The following is a 20,460-nucleotide window of genomic DNA, read 5'->3' on the forward strand; positions in this document are numbered from 1 at the left end:
GCTCTCATCTCTGCAATCCCTCCAGAGAAGACTTCTTATAGTTATTGTTTTTGTTTGTTTTATTATAGAGAAAAGTAAAACAAAATTTCATAATAAAATGGTAGGAGAATAACAATAGTTGATACATTGAATATCGTTATTTTTGAAGTAGTTAATCAGAGTACTAGATATGGGCTTTAAAAATACCCAAATGATGATGTAAGCACAAATCTTTCTTTTCAATGAACTAAGAGAAGCTAGTAGTATAACTATTTTGTGTTTTATTTTTTCCTTTCCTTCCTTTCCTTCCTTTCCCCTTCCCCCACCCTAGTTCCTTTTTCTTTTTGAATAATTTATTGCCATTTCATAATATCTGTTGTGCATTTTGGACTTTATTTACCCTTTCAGTTCCTACACCAGGGAGACAATATGATGCTTACACACGTGAGTCTGATTTATTTCACCAATGAGTATATTCTCCAATTGCATCTATTCACCTATAAAAGTCTCAAGTTTATCCTTATTTATGGTTAATGTTCCATTGTGTAAAAAGACCACATCTTTTTTATCCTCTCCTCAGTTGATGGGCATTTGGGTTGTTTCCAAGATTTCGCTAATACACATTGTGCTGCTGTAAACATGCATACATATAAATTGGAATGTGGTAAAACACTGTGGTATGTGTTTTATTTTATTTTGTTTTATTTTTGGTACCATTTTCCCAATTTTATTTTGTTTTATTTTTGGTACCATTTTTTATTTTATTTTGTTTTATTTTTGGTATCAAACTCACAAACCATGCTTGCTAGGCAGGTGATCGTGCTGATGAGCAAAGTCCCCAGCTATATGTTTTGTTTTTTGAGACAGGGTCTTGCTATGTGGTTCAGGCTCACCTTGAACTCAACTATGTGGTCCAGCTGGCTTTGAACTCGTGGTGATCCTCTTGCCTCAGCTTCTCAAATTCTAGGACTACAAGTATGTGCCACCATCTAGCTATGTGTTTTAGAGCTAGGGAAATGACCACAGAATGGGTTCAGGGACCTACTAGACCCACTGTGAGTCAGACCTTAGTCAAAATTCCACTGACCACCTGAGCTCCTTATTGGAGGGTGACAGCGATGTTTTGTATCTCCTGAAATCAGCATTAATTTGGAACCAGTCTCCAGTAGTCCCTGAAATTTCTGATCATTTCCTTTTTCCCAGTGTACAGTTACCCTGATAAAAGGCCTTAGATCCCTTTGGTAAAGGATGGGAGAAAGATTTACAGTGTGACTTTTTGGTAGTGGGCCAGTGTCCTTCCTCACAGAGGCCCAGGCAAGGTGCTCTGGGTCTTTAAACCAGTAGAGGAGCTGTGATTCTTTGTTGCTATAACTTGAGGTAGATTTTTGTTTATTTTGCCCAATTTTTTTTTTCTGCTTTTAAAAGTACGGTAAAAATTTAGCAGGCTTCCTATGTAGTCCTCTTTTGGGAGCACCATAGCTAATCAGCCAATGTAATAGGTCCGCACATGTCAGTCAATTCCGATCATTACTCTGCTTCTGCCATCCATGTAAGTATGCCCAGATTGTCTTTGGTAGGTGTGTGCTGCTACTTGGCCCCTGCTACTCCGGAATCCAATTAAATCTATCAGCTTATTCCCCAGATGAGTGACTGTAGGCTCCATCGTAAGGCCTGGGATACAAAGAAGAGCAACGACAGAGCTCATATTCATGAATCTGTTTCTTAATGTATTAGTGAAGGGTTCATTTTCTGGACCTTCCCAGTGTGGAGCCTCAGATTTTACCTGGCAAATGCACTCCAGCATTCCCATTTCATTGAGCCTTTGACTACCTTCATTAGCAGTAAACTAAGGAATATCATGCATTCCAGTTCATTCATAGAATGCCAATTCTTCATCCATATTTCAGTCAAAAAATTAAATAATTAGTGCTTTTTTATTTCACCAGCCAGGATATTATATTCAGAAATTCTACTTATTGGGTTCATACTAAGAAACTCAGCCTGATTTAGGTTTACATGCCCTCCACTACTATCCCAAACCTTTAAAATCCTTTTCCATACTTGTTTCTCAGTCCTCTGTAAGAATTAGAAAACTCAAGCAGTTCTTTGGCAGTACAGTGGCACTCCTCATGGCTCATGCTGTGTTTTGAGTCTGGTTATAGATCTAGAGGCAAAAGTGGGTAGTGAGGGTGGGTTGTGAAGAGTGTCAGCATTATCTTGCTTGGAAACTGCATCAGGGATGGCTATTACCATTTCCATGGGGAACACAGGATTAGTTTCCTTAGACATCTGAGGAGAGACTAACACCCAGGAGGTGGGTTACAGATGTCTCTGCCTCTGAACCGGGAGGAAGAAATAGCTCCTTCTGCCAAATAATCTAATCAGGACTTAAATGTCCCCAGCCTGATTAGATTCCTTTCAAATATTTCTAACCCAGTTTATGGGAATTCATGCCTTGCATTTTTACTTCCGATACCCTCCCAGACTGAGTCTCAAGCCCGTGCTGTACTTCAGCTAGTCAGAGTATGTGAACTTACGTTTTGATTTTGGCAACTTTACCCTTGTGGTAAAGGAGAGGAGACTGCTTCAGGATACCTGGGAAGCCTTTAGATGTTTTATTCATACCTGGAGCTGGGAATCTGAATCTTTAAGCTCCTTATTTTCCTTTATTAATTTGTCTTTACATTTAGGAGCCTTTAAGTTGCTTATGCGTGTCTTAAACTCATGATTTTCCTTTACGAGGTTATCAAGAGATGCTAAGAACAACTAGCCAGCCTCGTTATATTTCCTACTCTTCCAAATAGTTCAAAATTGTTGCACAAAGAGTCCCTAAATTCCTTGCATTTCACAAGTGGCAAATAGGACAACTGAATGGAGCTACGCTACATATTACTCTCAGAAGGAGGGACCATCTCAATTTTAGGTCTCAGCAAGTTAGAAAGCTGATTCTAAGAACCACTAAACTGATTACAGAGATTCATCTTCACAGTTCTGTCTCTACACCCATCCCTTGGTACCAACATTTGTATTAGTTAGGGTTCTCTAGAAGAACAGAACAAATATTAAATATATGTGTGACAATATAAGGGATTTACAAAGCAAGCTTACAAGGATCAAAATAGGAAGAGTCTTAATGGCATCTGCCAGAACCGAGACAGAATTCAGAAAGGCCATCTGTGCACTGGAGAGCCAGAAGATCCAGCAGAAGTCAGGGACTAAAGGCCCAGAAGCTCACTGCTGAGCCACGAGTATGACTCTATGTTGGAAACCAGAGTCTGTTGGAAAGCTAGAAAGTCTGTCTTGGAAGCCTGAAGGAGCTGGAGACCAATGTCCAAAGGCAGTGATGAAGACTGGATCTCCTCCAGGATCTCCTGAAAGTCCAGATGTTGGAAGCATGTTTCATTCTCATATTTCTCTTTCAGGTGAGAAGCCTCAGGGTGAGCATTTACTCACATCACGAAGCCCTGCTTGTCTGGGGAAGGCAGTATTGTATGTAGCAGAAGTGTAAAATTTTTGCTAGGCATTTTAATGCGGCTGGTCTTGAACTTAGCTTGTCTAGGTTATTTTGAGGTTTTAACTAGTTTCTGGAGTTCTCATAAGAGGTTTTTGGACAATGGTTATAGATAATCATTGTTAAGTTTATGTCTGTGGAAGAATTAAGTCTGAAGCTTTCTACTGTGCTTTTTTTTGCTAATGTCACATCTCTCAGGCAGACTAGTTTTTGTTTGTTTTTTTGTGGGTTTTTTTTTGTCTTTTTCCTTTTTATCGGTACCGGGGATTGAACTCACGATTGCCTGCTTGCAAGGCAGGTGCTTATGCTGCTGAGCTAAATCCCCAGCCCCTGCAGACTAGTTTTTTAAAGAGTGTTATACATGTCAAATCTGAGAATTGGGGCTGGGGATTTAGCTCACAGGGCATAAGTGCCTGCCTTGGAAGCAGGCAGTCGTGAGTTCGATCCCAGTACCGATAAAAAGACCAAAAAAAAAAAAAAAAATCTGAGAATTAGGATCGGAGGATCTCTTTAAGACTAAATATGCTTTCCTACCACTTGGAAAGTTTTATAGACATCCAGATACATGTATTGTATGCCAAGTTTAAGAACCATTTTCCTGAATGTCCTAGGTTGTTGTCCCTCAGGCTCCCCTTAGATTTTTATTCCATAATTACCCGGGACATGTTGTCAAGGTATATACCTGCTTTCTGTCCTGAGCCTCTTCTATCCATGACCATAGGCACCTGGGCCAGAGGATGTATTTCACAGACTTTCAGTGGTTTGATGGTTAATTTCGTATGTTACCATCGCTAGGTTAAAGATACTCAGATAGCTGTTAGAATTTTATTTCTGCGTATGCAAGAGTGCTTCAATTTAAAAAAGAGTGTTTCCACAGGAGATTAACATTTAAATCAGTATCAGATTCAGACACAGTAGTGTGGGCAAGGTATAATGTGTTGGCACACTGCGATGGAACAAAAAGATGAAGGAAGTGAATGTTCATTTTCTGTCTCTCCTTTTAGCTCTGTCTCTGTCTCTGTCCTTCCCTTTTAGTGTTTAGACATAAATTATTTCCCAAAGTTCCTCTGTATTCAGAGGTGAGGCTTTTGAAAAATGACTGAATCATGGGAATGCAATGCTAATCAGTAGATTAACTCACTGAGGAGTTCATGCCTAAATCTGCTGTTGGATCACTGGGGGCATGACCTACAGACTGTATTCATACCTCTAGCTCCTCCTTTCTTTCTCTGTCTCTCCTCTGTCTCTCTCTGTCTCTGTGTCTCTGTCTCTCTCTCTGTCTCTCTGTCTCTCCTCTCTGTCTCTGTCTCTCTGTCTCTCTCCCTCTCCCTCTCTCTCTGTCTCTGTGTCTCTGTCTCTCTGTGTCTCTTGTCTCTGTCTCTGTCTCTCTCTCTGTCTCTCTCTGTCTTTCTGTCTCTCTGTCTCTCCTCTCTCTCTGTCTCCTTTCTCCTTGTCTCTCTGTGTCTTTGTCTCTCTCTCTCTCTCTCTCTCTCTCTCTCTCTCTCTCTCTCTCTTTCTCTTTCTCTTCCTGGTTACCATGCATTGAGAAGCTTTTCTTCACCATCCCTTCTGACTATGCCATTTCTGCTTGGAGTTGGTCGATTGTGGACTGAGAAGAAGCCAACCTCTCTCCTCCTCTAACTTGCAGGTGTTGGGTACTGTGTTTCAGTGAAGCGAAAGTCTCAGTCTCTCCCTCCTTCCCTTCGGCTCCCTCTCCCTTTCTCCCTCTCCCTCTCCTTCTGTTCCTCTCTTCCCTACTTGTAGACCTGGGACGTTGATTTTCTCCTACCCTTAGACACTGGTACTTCTAGTTCTCAGGCCGTCAGACTCTAAAAATTATGACTGGGAATTATTCCATTGGTTTCTCTGGTTCTCAGGTCACTGAACTTGGACTGAATGACACTATTAGTTCACCATCTTGTACCAGTATATTGTAGGACTTCTCAGTCTCTATAATCACATGAATAAAGTCCCATAATACATCTCCTCACATGTCTATATAAATGTTCTCTGGAGAATCCTAATACAGATTTTGTTACTGAGAATGTTTCTAGAGAAATAAAACTTTTGGTTTACTCACTAAAGCATGAATTAAAAGATGGTCTGCTGCATTAGTCTGGTTTCCAATGCTATAGCAAGATATTTAAACTGAATACGAAGGAAAGTTTATTGCTGAAGGGCTCCATCGTGGTCCATCATGATGTGGATCTGGGCTCAAATTAAATTACACTACCAACACTTTTCATTTACTCTTTTCTCTAGGCTGGGTGCTCTTTGAGGACCCTTGTAACACTGTCTCCCGTGGGATCTCCAATAGAGATCACAAAAAAATTATCAATGTTTTTGGTGAATTTGAGTTTTCCTCCTTATACGTACCTTCAAAACACTTTTCTATCTAATTTTTCATTATTTCCTCTCTGAGATAATAAATCAGGAATCCTGTAACCTGAGTTTCATCCCTTTGGACAAGTCCCTATAAAGCTTTTACATAGATTATTGAAGAAAGGCAAAACAGATAAATTACAGAAGGGTCTTCAAAATGAAGTTATGGGAAGAAGAATGCACTATTAAGTTACAGTGTAGTGTTGTGATTCTTGGGCAAAAGCAATAGCATGTGTGAGCAGTGAGTGTGAACAGTATCCTGAGGTACTGTCGGGAGCTCTGAGGTAAGACTGGTAATGTTCCACTACAGTGAACAACATTTTTGCTATTTGTCATCTCATCACCGTTTCAAAGAGGACCACTCTCTCTCGCTACTCTCAGTCCATATGGGGGACTCCATCACCTCATGAGATCAATGAGATACAACGATTCTCTTGTGAGAAAAAATGGAGAGAAAAGTTTGGCTGTACTTAAGTTTAAAGTGGTAGCTCCAGCCTCTTGTACTAAAAGAGCAAAGAAAGCCTTTCTTTGAATGGAGCGGACACAGATCCATAGACAGACAAAAGGAAGGTTGAAGCCTATAGTCACCATGCCTGAATCCAGAGTTCTCATCACATGAGCCAATACTCTTTCTCTCCTTGAGCTGAAACTGGCTGCCTGACTACCGGATCAAGTTCTAGAGCACACAAACAGACCTTGATGAAGTTACTACAAAGTTTTTTACTTAATTTTTCCCAAGTCACCTGACTTTTCAGGAGGTTGGCCTGTCATAGAGGGGGTCACATACATGGCGATTAAGGGCTCAGGTTTATGTTTACAGCCAGACATGCATGCAGTTCATTATGATTTCCTAACCTTTTCAAGCTTCAGTTTCTTCATCTTCTAAATTTAAATAATAATAATGTCAGCGTGGTTTTTTCCCATATATGAGGGTAGATTTTATTAGTCTAAAAGACTATTTATAATACATTGAGTTTTAAATTGATATTAGATTTATTAAGCAGAACTCAAAACTATGGTGTTAAGCCATAAAAGTTCAACTTATAAGCAACTTAATCTATTTATAAACATATTCATGTAAAATAATAATTAGATTTAAGAAAATGTTTTATTGAATTTGTAAATATCATATATACTTTTCATGCTTTTTGTATGCTTGGCTAATCAAGTCTTCTCATCCCTAACAAGCAAAATGTTCCTAAGTACTCAACAAAAATTTATATATAAAATGTATATATCTAATGGGTCTAGTTGTCAAATAGTCCAATACTATTTATGAACTTAATCAAATTTCCTTATGTCTTTTACATCTAATTTTCAATATGCTATATTATTTTAAAATTACATTTTAAATACAAAGCACATACACAGTTATTTTAAACACAAAATTATTAACATGATGGTTTTGATATCTTTATCTTCTCTATATTTAACCTACACCTATTCAGAGTTGAAAAACTCTTTAGTTACTGAGAAGTTCTAGAATCTCTAGGGAGTTCAGATTACTGGGTCAGCAGTTCACAACCATGATAGAGTTACCCTGTCAGGGTAGCCAAATAAGGAGAGGAGCTCAAGAATTCCTGGCTGAAAAAAAGTTTTCTTCTCGGGATGGCTGAGAATGACATTAGGATGGCATCTTAAACAAGTTGAGGTACAGGGTTGACAACTTATTAGCACAGTAAGATTATTATCAGTCAGAAATTCTACACTGGGGAGCAGGACCTAAGCTTTGCAGGCTTCCAGGATGATACAGTGAATCCTGTTTGTAGTCACCATGACAACAGTGGACTTCTAGTCATGTCTTTGAGGCTTCGAATAACACCCTCCTGTAATTTATCTGAAAACAGTTTGCAACCTCACCCATCTTGTAAATTTCTATTACAGTTAAAGTGGTGATATTTTAATGCAGTTCTTTTAAAAATACTGAGACCTAGGTTAGAGATTTCACTCAGTGGCATAAGTGCCTGCCTGGCAAATGTGAGGTCATAAGTTCAATACCTGGTTCCAAAAAAAATACTGAGACCTTTCTCAGTCTTCTAAGATTCTAGAGCATATCTTTGTCAAAATTTATCAAATTATACATTTAAACATATACTATTTGTTACCTATCAATTATACCTCAGTAAAGCTGTCAAAACAACAAAGAATACATCGATTTCTTTCCTGTGCATGCTCCATGTGCCCTGTGAACTGGCTAAGAGCGCAGACAATATCCTCATTCTGGGGCCTTGGCCGATGGAGAACGCGCTTTGCGAAACTATTCTGACATCCACAATGTAGGAAAAGAGCATGTGGCAAAGCGTGCAGATTCTTACAGCTTCTGCCCAGAAGGAACAAGGCTCAAAAAACTTCTGTGGCTTTGTCACATGCTTATAATTTGAGAATTATATATTCCTGGTGAATTATAATTTATCATTATGTGGCCCTCTTTATCCTCAGTAATGTGTTTTATCTTATAGTCTATGTTTTCTATTGTTAAAATGGCTAAACAGGTTTCTTCTGATTATTCTCTGGGATACTTATTATTTAATCCTTTTGTTTTCAACCCTTCTCTCTGCTCCTTTGGATCTCAAAGGTCCGTGTGTTGAAGCTTTTTGCCCCAGGGTAGTAGTACAGGGAGATGCAGGGGCCCTTGAGAGGTGGTACCTAGAGGGAAGCTTTTGTGTGTTTGTTTTCCAAGACAGAATTTCACTCTGTAATTTAGTCTACACTTGAACTCACTATGGAGCTCAAGCTGTCCTTGAATTTACAGCAATCCTCCTGCCTCAGCCTCCTGAGTGCTGGGGTTACAAGTGTGCACCAACCACACATGGCTAATGGGAGGTCTTTAATTCACTGGTGGCAAACCCTTGGAGGCGCCGTGGGTCTGTGGTCTCTTCCTCTTTCTCTGCTCCTTGATACATGATATAAGTGATTTGCTCTACTGTGCATTTCTGACATGATGTGTTGCCTCCTTACAAAACCAAAGCAAAGGGCCAGATCAATCATAGACTGGAGCCCCCAAAACTGTTAACCGAAATAAGCCGTGGCTCCTTATAAATAACTCTGTCAGGCATTTTGCTTTAGTGACAGAAAGCTAACACCATATACCCTTACATTTTTGGTGCATCTCTTTTAAACAGGATATAGTTGGGTCTGGGTTTTCTTAACTGATTTGAAAATTCCTTGTCTTTTAACTATTGAGTTCATCTTACTTGATACTTCTTTAGAAAAATATTTCTACATGTCCTCCTTTTCTTTGGGATTGACTTGGTTTTGTCAATTCAGGTTTTCCCTTTTACTAACAAATTCAGTTTGTATTGCTTTAGTGGCTACCCGGAGCATCTTCATGGCATAGCTAATCTCAAAAGTGAGCATTGCTTCCCTTTACCTGAATAATTATAGGATCTAAAGTGGCTAACTCCACTCAGGCACGGTGGCACACACATTGGTAATCCCAGCTACTTTTGAGGCTAGACAGTGGATCACAGCTTCCTGGCCAGTGAGCGCAACTGTGTAAAACTTGTCTCAAAATGAAATATAAATAAATAAAAGGAATGGGGATATAGCTCCCCATCCAATCCTCTGATTCAATCCTCAATACCCCCCAAGTTGTAACTGCAAATACTCCCTCCAAATCTTTTCAATCCCAAACCCAGATCAGATTCATACAAGCCTTCCAAAGCAAACAAGGTTCTTTTTATTTTTTTATCCATAGCTTATTTTTTTCTCTAAGGGTTATCATATTAAAGGTGTCATCGTCATTCAGGGGTCTGCATAAACCCAATTCTCCATCATCTTGTCATAAACACCCATACCCCTCAGTTATTAGATCAGTAAATGTGCTTGGACCACCAGGGTCAGTGCCAGCTTTTCACTTGGCTTTCAGCTACCCTTTTTATTTTGGTCACTCCAGATCTCTCTTAACCCCAACCCTAAAGAACTGGTTAATTTAGGGCTGGAGACGTAGCTCAATGGTAGAGTGCTTACCTAGCATGCATTGGGCTCTCGGTTTTATCCTTAGCACTGCAAATTTGATCAATCAGTCAATACAAATAAATAAGTAATGCATTTAAATAGGTATTTGCTTTATTTTTTGCAGCCGTTGTGTGTGTGTGGTTTTTGTTTTTACGGCTTTGTTTGTTCTATAGTATTGGGAATTGAACCCAGACAGGGTGTGTGCACTGAGTCTGTAGGTATTTTTAGCAGGTTTTTGATTATAGTGAATTACCAGAAGTAGAAGTTTCTTTTTCAAATTTTTTCTCTTGTTCTTTTACATCAGAAATATTTTTTTTCCATACCATCCAGTTTGAAAGTTATATTTTCATACTTTTATACCGATAAAGTTTCCCCCTAATTTATCTAGACTCATACTTATTTTCCTTATGAATGTCTAAATTTCACAGTATTTACATTTTTATCACCAAATAAATTAAGAATCTTGGCAAGATCCTCCACCTCTCATTACCTTGCCTTCTTGATACTTTGGAATAATTTGGGACTTTAACTCTACATCGTTAGCAATACATCCTTTCTTGGGTGAGGGGTGCTGGGGATTGAACTCACGACCTCACGCTTGCCAGGCAGGTGCTGATGCTGCTGAGCTAAATCCCCAGCCCTTTTTCGTTTGGGGGGGGGGGTATATATCCTTTTTACATTTCTAATTTCTTTGTACCTTCCATCCCATCATATCCTTTTGTCCTTCAGTTTAATCGGTGTTATCTAAAGGATAACTGAAACAATAGATTTGGGTGAAAAGCAACATCATTGTTCTAATCTTTGCCATGGACTTAACTATGAATAACTTAGTATTTGCCTTTACATAATTAAAAATTTTAAAAGTCACTTTTCAAACATTTTTTGAGCAGTCTTAATTTTGTTAGAAATTTTGATTGAGTTTCTAAACCCCAACAATCTCCTTTCCTCTCAATATGCTTGTTTTAGGATATATATTGTCTAAACTCTTGGAGAAACCCATCTCTTATTTTTCTTATTGTGGTAAAAACACACATACATTTGACCTAATTTTAAAGTATATTTGACAGTATTGTTAACTAGTTGTACACTGCGATACAACAGATCTTTGGACTATTTCAGAACATCTTAGAGACTGAAACACTACACTTCATAAACCCTGGTAATCATTCTCCTATTTCCTGATTCTATAAATCTGATTGTATTAAATGCTTCATACAGAGCCATGTTTAGTGGTCCACACTTGTAATCTCATTATGCTGGGAAGGCTGATGCAGGAGGCCCACAAGTTTGAGCTCAGTCTGGGTAACTTAGTGATTTTAAAAAAAAAGGCAGGGGGGAATTCCACAAGTATAAAAATTCAGTGCTCATAATTTCATCCATGTATCCTCTATGAAAACAGGCCATTTAGATCTTTTGCCCATTTTTTAATCATTTTTTTAACTTAGTAATATAATTTACTCTCAGAAAACCACTCCCCCAGTTTTTCTTCCAGTGCTGACTATTGAACCCAGGGTCTGCACACTAAGCTACATCCCTAACCTTTCTCTCTCTCTCTCTTTTTTTTTTCATTTTGAGATAATGTCTCACTAAGTTGCTAAGTTACACAGGTTGGGCTCAAACTGGTGATCCTCTTGCCTCCGCCTCCTGAATGCTGGAATTACAGGCATGCGCAGCCATGCCCTGCATTTTTGTCCCTTTATCTTTTCTTCTTTTTCTTTTCAATTAGCTCCTCACCAGATATGTAGTATGCAGACATTTTCTTCCATTGCAGATTGCCTCATTCTGTTGCTTGCTTTCTTTTCTGTGCAAAAGTTTTTAATTTTGATGTAGTTCCACTTGTCTATTTTTGCTTCAGATGCCTATTGTTTGGGTCTGATGTAAAGGCCAAGTCAAATATTATGAAGATTTGCCCATTTTCTTCTACAAGTTTGATGGCTTCAGGTCTTATTTTAAGGTCTTTAATCCACTTTGAGTTAAACTTTTGTATGTTTGGTAACAGTTCAACTTCATTTTTTTTCTTTGTATGTGGATATCCAGTTTTTCCATCACCATTTGTTGATGGGAAGCTATCTTTCTCATGTGTATGTAACCTTGGCACCCTTGGTGAAAGCTGAGCATTTATGTTAAGGGCTTATTTCTGTGATTATTACTCTATTCTACTGGTCTAGATGTGTTTCTTTGTGTGAGTACCATATTAAAATATACTTTAGTATATTTTGACATCAGGAAGAGTGTGGCTCTTTGTTTTTCTTTCTCAGGTTTGTTTTGACTACACGGCATCCTTTAACATTCTATATGAATTTTAGAACTTTTGTTTGTTTTGTCTATATCTGTGAAAATGCCTTTGGGAATTTGATGGGGATTGTACTGAATCTGTAGAACTGCTTTGGGTAATATGGACGTTCTACCAAAATTAAGTTTTCCAAACCATAAACAAGAATGTCTTTCTATTTATTTGTGTCTTCTTAAATTTCTCTTAGCAGTATTATGTAGTTTTCAGTGTACAAATCTTTTGCCTATGTGCTTAAATTTATTCCTAAATGTTTTAGTATTTGAAGTTTTTTGGAAATAGGACTGATTTCTTAATTTCCTTTTAAAACTGTTCATTGTTACCTGATTTTTTTTTACATACCGGGAATTGAATTCACAACTGCACGCTTGCCAGGCTGGCACTTATGCCACTGAGCTAAATCCCTGGCCCTGAAACTGTTCATTGTTAATGTATAATGCAACTGTTTTTGGCATATTGATTTTTATATCCTGAAACTATGCTAAATTCATTTATTTCTAACAGCTGTGTGTGTGTGTGTATGTGTGTGTGAGAGAGAGTGAAATCTTTATAGATTTTTCTACATATAAAGTAATTATCTGTGAACAAAGAAAATTTTATTTTTGCATTTACAATATGGATTCCTTCTGTTTTCTTTCTTTCTCTTCCTTTCTTTCTTTTTCTTCTATTTCTTTTTCTTGTCTACCTGCTCTGACTACAATGTCCAGTATGATGCTAAACAGAAATGGAGAGGGTGGGCATCCCTTCCTTGATCCAGCTCTTACAAGGAAAGCTTTCTGGGGGCTGGGGATTTAGCTCAGCGGCATAAGTACCTGCTTTGCAAGCAGGTGGTCGTGAGTTCGATCCCCAGTACCGGTAAAAATGAAAAAAAAAAAGACAAAAAAAAAAAACAAGGAAAGCTTTCCGGTTTTCACCACTGAATACGATGTTAGATGTAGGTTTTTCATGTATTGGCTTTATTTGGTTGAGGTAACCTCCTTCTATTATTAGGTTATTGAGTCTTTCTTTTTAAGTCACAAAAGGATATAAAATTTTCCTAAGCACTTTAATCTGCATCATCAAGATGATCATGTGACATTTTTCTTATTCTATTAATATGGTATTTTACACTTGTTGATTTTTGTATCTTGAACCATACTTGCACTTGAGAGATAAATTCTAGTTGATCATGATGTATAACTTTTCTGATATGCTTTTGGATTTAGTTTGCTAGCATTTTGAGAGGAATTTTTGCATCAGTAATCATTAGGTATTGGTCTATAGTTTCTTTTTTTGCATCCTCTTTCAACTTTGGTACCAGGATAATGCTGGCCTCATAAAATTAATTTGGAAGAGTCCCCTAGTCTTCAATTTATTGGAAGAGCTTGAGAAACACTGGTATTCATTCATGTTTGATAGAATTCTTTAGTGAAGGCATTTGTCCTGGGCTTTGCTTTTTAGGATCTCTTAGAGTACTGATATAATCTCTTTACTAGTTATTAGCCTGTTTATATTTTCATTTCTTTGTGATTCACTCTTGCTGGGCTGTATTTTCTACATTTCCTCCAGGTTACCCAGTGTGTGTGTGTTTGTTTTTCACAGCATTGGGAATTAAACCCAGGGCCTCTAAACTAAATTACATCCCCATCCCATTAATTAATTAATTAATGATAGGTTCTTGCCAAATTGCTAAACTGCTTAGGCTGAGCTCAAATTTGTTATCTTTTTGCCTCAGCCTCCAAAAGAGCTGGGATTACAGGCATGTGCCACCACACTCAGCTTTTGGTTTTTTTGTTTTTTGTTTTTTGTTTTTTGTTTTTTGCAGGAAGCAGTAGCGGGAATTGAACTCAGGACTTCATGCTTGCCAGGCAAGTACTGTGCCACCAAGCTAAATCCCCCGCTCCACATGCAATTTATAATTGTTCACAGCAGTCTCTTACATTTTATATCTATGGCACCAATTGCAAAATCTGTTCTTTCATTTCTAATTTTAATTATTTGAATCCTTTCTCATATAGTTTAGCTATAAGTCTCTCAATGTTGATCTTTAAAATAAGTCATGCTGGAGATTTAGCTCAGGAACATAAGCATTTGCCCGGCAAGCGTTAGGTTGTGAGTTCGATTTCTGGTACGAAAAAAAAAAGTCTTAGTTTTATTGATCTTTTCCTATTGACTATTCCTGATTTCACTTATTTCTGAGCTAATCTTTATTTTCTTTCTCTTGCTAACTTTGAGTTAGTATATTCTTTTTATAGCTCCTTGAGGTATAAAGTTAAGTTGTTAATTTGAGATTTATTTTTGATAGGTGTTTTCTGCCATAATCTCCCTTAGGGCTGTGTTTGGTGCATCGCATAAGTTTTTGTATATTATAATTTCATCTTAAGTTGTCAAAAGATAGTTTCTAATTTCTCTCATGATTTCTTCTTTGGTCCATTGGTTGTACAAGAGCATATTGTTTCATTTTCACATTTTTGAGAATTTTCAGTTTTCCTCTTACTATTAGAAAAGATAGTTGGTACAATTTAAATCTTCTTAAATTTGTTCATTTGTTTTGTGGTCTAACATATGACCTATGCTAGAGAATTTTCCATTGTACTTCAGAGGAATGTTTATTCTGATGCTGCTGGGTGAGTGTTCTGTGTGCATCTGTTAGGTCAATGAGTCTATAATGTGGTTACAGTCCCCTGTTTTCCTAGTGATTTTCTGTATGGTTGTTCTGCTGTTGAAGATGGGTACTGAAACCTTCTGCTATTGTACAACTTCCAATTTTTCTTCCTTTAATGCTACCAAAGTTTGTTTAATATATTTGGGTGTTTTATATATATATATATATATATATATATATATATGAATATTATGTCTTCCTGCTAAATTGATTTTTTTATTAGCATACTAATGTCTTCTTATTTTAAAGTTTTTGCAAAAAACGAGAAAAGAATGTCCATTTTTGGCTGGGCATGGTGGCACACGCCTATAATTCCAGAACTTGGGAGGCTGAGACAGGAAGATGGCTGAGAGTTCAAGGCCAGGCTGGGTTACAAAAGGAGTTCAAAGCCAGCCTGAACTGCATAGTGAGACCTTGTAAAAAAAAAAAAAAAAGCAAGCAAAGGCCTGGGGATTTAGCTCAGTGGCACAAGTACTTGCCTGGCAAGCACAAGGTCATGAGTTCAATCAAAAAAAAAAAAAATCAAGCAAGGAACAAAAGAGTGTTAATTTCTAGTCCTCTTATTCAATATAGTTTTTGAAACTCTAAGTAGAGAAATTGGGCAAAACAAAAATACAAGGTATATAATTATAAAAGAAGTAAAATTATGCTTGTTTCCAAATGATATAATGTTATGTTTAGAAGACCCTAAAGACAACACCAAAAGACTTTAACAGGTGATAAGTGAGTTTAACAATATAACAGAATACAAAGTTAACATTTAAAGCATCAATAGCTTTACTATACACAAATAATAGATTAGCAGAGAAAGAAATTAGGAAAACAGGTCCATTCAGAATAGCTTCAATATCTAGGGATCAGTCTAAATAAGAAGATAAAAGACCTCTACAATAAAAACTTCAGAACACTGAAGAAAGAAATTGAAGAAGACACTAGAAGATGGAAAGCTCTCCCATGTTCACGGATTGGCAGGATTAATATTGTCAAATTGGTCATACCACTAAAAATGATCTACAGATTCCTATAGTCTCTGGGGAAGTATCAATGACCTTCTTCACAGAACTAGAAAAATCTATCCTAAAATTCATATGAAAACAGAAAAGGCCCAGAATGGCCAAAGCAATCCTAAGAAAAAAGAACAAGACTGAAAGCATCATAATATCTAATTTCAAATAAAGCTATAGTAATAAAAAACAGCACAGTACTGGCAAAAATAGTTATGTAGATCAATAGAAAATAATAGAGGAAACAGAAACAAATTCATGCAATAATGGTCATCTAATTCTAGACAAAGGAGTCAAAAATATAGGATAGTAAAAAGAATGTTCCTTTAACATAGGTGCTGGGAAAACTGGCTGTCCACTTATAGAAGACTGAAGCTAAATCTTTATCTCTCATTGTACAAAAACCAATTCAAAATCAAAAATTTGAAATTGCTAGAAGGAAACATGGGGAAAACACTTGAAGTGACAGGCATAGGCAGACTTCTTGAATAAGACTCCAAAAGCATAGGAAATAACAGCAAGAATCAGCACATGGAACCATATAGCAAGGGAAACAAAGTTAACTTAGCTTGGAAAGTTCAGTCATAGAGCACTTTTATTTTTGTCTTTTGTGAGACAGGGTCTTGCTATTTGGTTCAGGCTGGCCTTGGGCTCACCTTGTAGCCCAGGCTGGTCTCAAACTCATAAAAATGCCTCCCTCAGCCTCCCGAGTGCTGGGATTACAGGAGTGCACCACCATGCCCAGCCTACAGCACTTATCTAGAATTCATGATGTCCTGTGTTCAGTCCCCAGTACCAATAAACAAACAAACTTGCTCCATTGTATTGGCATTCTTCTTTTGTCAAAACACAGTTAACTATATTCATAGTAATTTTGGGCCATTCTATTTTCTTTCTTTCTTTTGTGTGTGTGTGTGTGTTTTTTTTTTTTTTTTTTTTTTTTTTTTTTTTTTTTTTTTGTACCAGGGATCAAATTCACAACTTGCACTTGCCAGGCAAGCACTGAGCCACTGAGCTATATCCCTGGCCCTCTATTTTCACTGCATTATTTATATATCTTTTCACCAAACACACTGTCTTGATTAAAGCTGCATAGTAAGTCTTGAATTCAAAAAATGTCAGTCTTTTCCTTCAGTATTGTGTTGATTATTTATTAGTCACTCTTTCCTTGACGAGACAAAATATATAATACCTGCAACTTAAAGGAGACATTCATTTTGGCTCACGGTTTAAGAGTGTTCAGTTCATAGCTGTCTACTTCTAAGGTAGAAACAGCATGTTGGAAGGGCATGGCAGAGGAAAACTGTTCACCTGATGACAGCCAGAAAGGAGAAGGGAGACAGGAGGGGAAGGGAGGGCCAAAGAAGGGAGGAGAGGCAAAGGGAGGCTCCGTGAAGCCAGGGACAAAGATATACCAGATATCTCCACTTCCCCATCTCCAATAGAACAAGCCACTTGGATATCATTTTTTAAAAAATACACTAGGTGCAAAAATATATAACTATAAGAAGCATTGCTCGTCTTCTTGTAAGTTTAAAATTAGCTTGTCAATATCTATAATATACTTTTCTCTGGGATTTTATTTAAAGTAGCATAGAAGAGCGACTTGACTACATTGAGCCTTCCTATCCACAAATATGGAATATCTTTCCATTTATTTAGCTCCTCTTTGATTTCCTTTGACAGAATTTTGTAGCTTTTCTCATACTGATCTTGTAACTATTTTATTAGGTTCATACTTAAGTATTTTCACTTTGGAAGTACTAATGTAAAAAATATTGTGCTTTTCATTTCAAATTCCACTCATTATTGCTGGTACAGTGGTCTCTTGGTTCACAAACGCTTTTGTTTGCAAATACTTTAGCTCACAAACAGAAGCATTTGGCCTATTTTGTTTTTGCTTGCGAACTCTGCATCCGATGACGAGCGTGACTGCAGCCATCTTTCCCGCAAAAACATAAACATGGCCATCCTTCCAGAACCATGGGATAAACTAAGCTTATGAACTGAGCAACTACAGTATATAGAATAAGCTCTTATATATTTTCCTTGAATCTTACTATAATTGCTTATTTTTTTGGTACCAGGAATCAAACTCAGGACATTGCACTTACTAGGCAGGCATTTATGCTGCTGAGCTACATCCCAGCCTGCTTATGAGTTCTTGAGGTTTTCTTTCTCACTTTCACATTTTCTATGAAGATAATCACATCATCTACAAATAAAGTTTCATTTCTTCCTTCTAGTAAGTAAACTTTATTTCACTTTCTTGTCTTACTAAATTAGTATACTTTTGACAAAGTGTACTAAAAGAGGAAATTCTTGAATAGTTTCTGATCTCAGTAGGAAAACTTCTTGTTCCTTAGAGTTAAGTGTTGAAGAGCTAGGGTTGGATATGTCCTTTCTTTTAATATCAACTAGGCTCTGAAAGAAACCCATCAAGTAAGGGTCTGGCTAACTGGGTTTCTTTTCCCTCCTTCATGGAAATGAAGGAGGTTTTCCCAATATTTACTGTGAGAACCTGGTCAGGCTCCTGTAGGTTAGGCCCACAAATGTGTAGGAGTCCCCCATATAACAAGGATTCCCTGGGGTTTTTAACTGTTAGACTTGCCCACGTCTACCTTCCAAAACTGAATCAATTATAGTTTAGGTTTCCCTATGCAGGCATTGGTTCCCACAGAAGTTTCCATTCCAATATGCTAAGATTTTCTGTACTGACTATGTTTCTTCAATAATTTACCCTACTTCACTAATGGATTTGAGAAAAGATGTTGATTTTTTTTCATCTGTTCAGCTTTTACTTGTTGTTAGGACTGGACTTCCAAGATCTTTACACATAGAACTAGTAACTAGAAATCTTGATTTTTTTTTTTTTAATACCCAACTGGTCACACTGGATTTTTTTGTTGGTGGTGGTTTTTTTGTTTGTTTTGTTTTTTGAGACAGGATCTCACTAAGCAGTTCAAACTGACCTTGAGCTCACTTTGTAGCCCAGACTGGTCTTGAACTCACTACGACCCTCCTGCCTCAGCCTCCTGAGTCCGAGATTACAGGCATGTGCCACCACACCAGGCCACACTGTTTTATGATTGCAGAAATTAAATTTACATTTAAAATAACTTTTGATAGTGAAGGCCTTGCTGTTGTCATTTTTTTTCAGTCTTATGGTACTTTTATTCGTTTTTGTATCTTACTGCTTTTGTTGATTTTGCATGTGTGTTGACATGCTTACCCTGTTTTTCCATCTTCTCCTGTGCCTCTTCTAGTGATTTCCAGCCTTTTCTCCTTTTGGTTGTTCTGTGTACTCATGCCTTACAAGCTCCTTTTTTTTTTGGTACTGGGAATTGAACTCAGGACCTTGTGCTTGCCAGGCAGGTGCTGTGCCACTGAGCCACATCCCCAGCCCACAGCCTGTGCATCTTCTCTAGACACTTTCCTTGTGGTTATCAGGAGCTCTATATAAAATCTCTCACAGTTATGTTTTAAGCTCATAACTACTTCAATCAAGTACAATACTGTAATCTTTACAATGTTAAAAAATACATCTTTTTGTATTTTATATGCATTAGTTTTATGTTACTTCTAATTCTTTTTTATAATTACTTCTAATTCTTTTCTATTTTAAGTTCTACACGAGTTATATACCATCACCATACATACCACACACCAGAATTTACATACTGCCATTATAAGATTACAGTTTTCTTTGGCTATATATCTACCAGTGGAATGCAGTTTTGTATGCTTTGTATTCCTGTTTTAATCTTTCTGTTTCAATTTGAGTATCCAGTTTCAGTATCTTTTTTTAATATTTCTTGTAAGTCAACTCTAGTTGTGGTTAATTCCCTCAGTTTCCTTTACCTTTTCCATTTTTAAAGGAGGTCTGCTAGGTATAGTATTCTTGTTCAGCAGTTTTTAAATTTTTGTTCTTTTGAGGTTCCCCCCTCAACAAATTTTGAAATTATCATCACACTCTTTGCTGAATTATAAAGTTTCTGCTGAGAAATTCCCTGATAAACTTATGGAAACTCCCTTATGTGATAACTTGCTATCCTCATGCAGCTTTAAAGATTCTTTGTCACTGTTAACATTTTGAATGCAATGTTTCTTCGTGTGGATCTCTTTTGCTCACCTTAAGAGTTCTCTGAGCTTCTTTTATTAGGATATTCATTTCCATCCTCAGATTTGCAGTTTTAGACCATTATTTCTTCAAATAAGCTCTCTGCCCCTTTCCTGTCTTTCCTCATTATTAAGTCCCATAATACATATACTGATCCACTTGATAGTGTTCCATGCATCCCTTAGAATTTTTTTATTTTTTTTACTTTTAGTCCCTGACCCAATAATTTCAAATTACCTGAATTTGAGTTTACTGATTATTTTGCTTAATCAATTCTGTTGCTGAAACCTTCTAGTGAATTTTTCAATTATTGCATTTTTCTATTTCAGAATTTGTTTTTTGCAGAATCACACGTAAAAAATTTGGACAGTAGTTAGCTTGGAAAGGAGGGAAAATGGGATGGAGATAAGTCTATAAGGGACTTCAAATTATATCTATAATTTATATAAGCACAGGGATAGGAATAAGGCCTTTATAAGTCGACTTATTTTTTATATAGTTGGTCTGTTGATATTTTCATTTTTGTCATGCATCATTTTTCTGACTTTTAACACAAAGCTTTACACAGATCTT

This window comes from Cavia porcellus, unplaced genomic scaffold, assembly GCF_034190915.1.
Source record: "Cavia porcellus strain 051 isolate PalLab524CR breed Dunkin Hartley unplaced genomic scaffold, mCavPor4.1 scaffold_25, whole genome shotgun sequence".
NCBI lineage: Eukaryota > Metazoa > Chordata > Mammalia > Rodentia > Caviidae > Cavia > Cavia porcellus.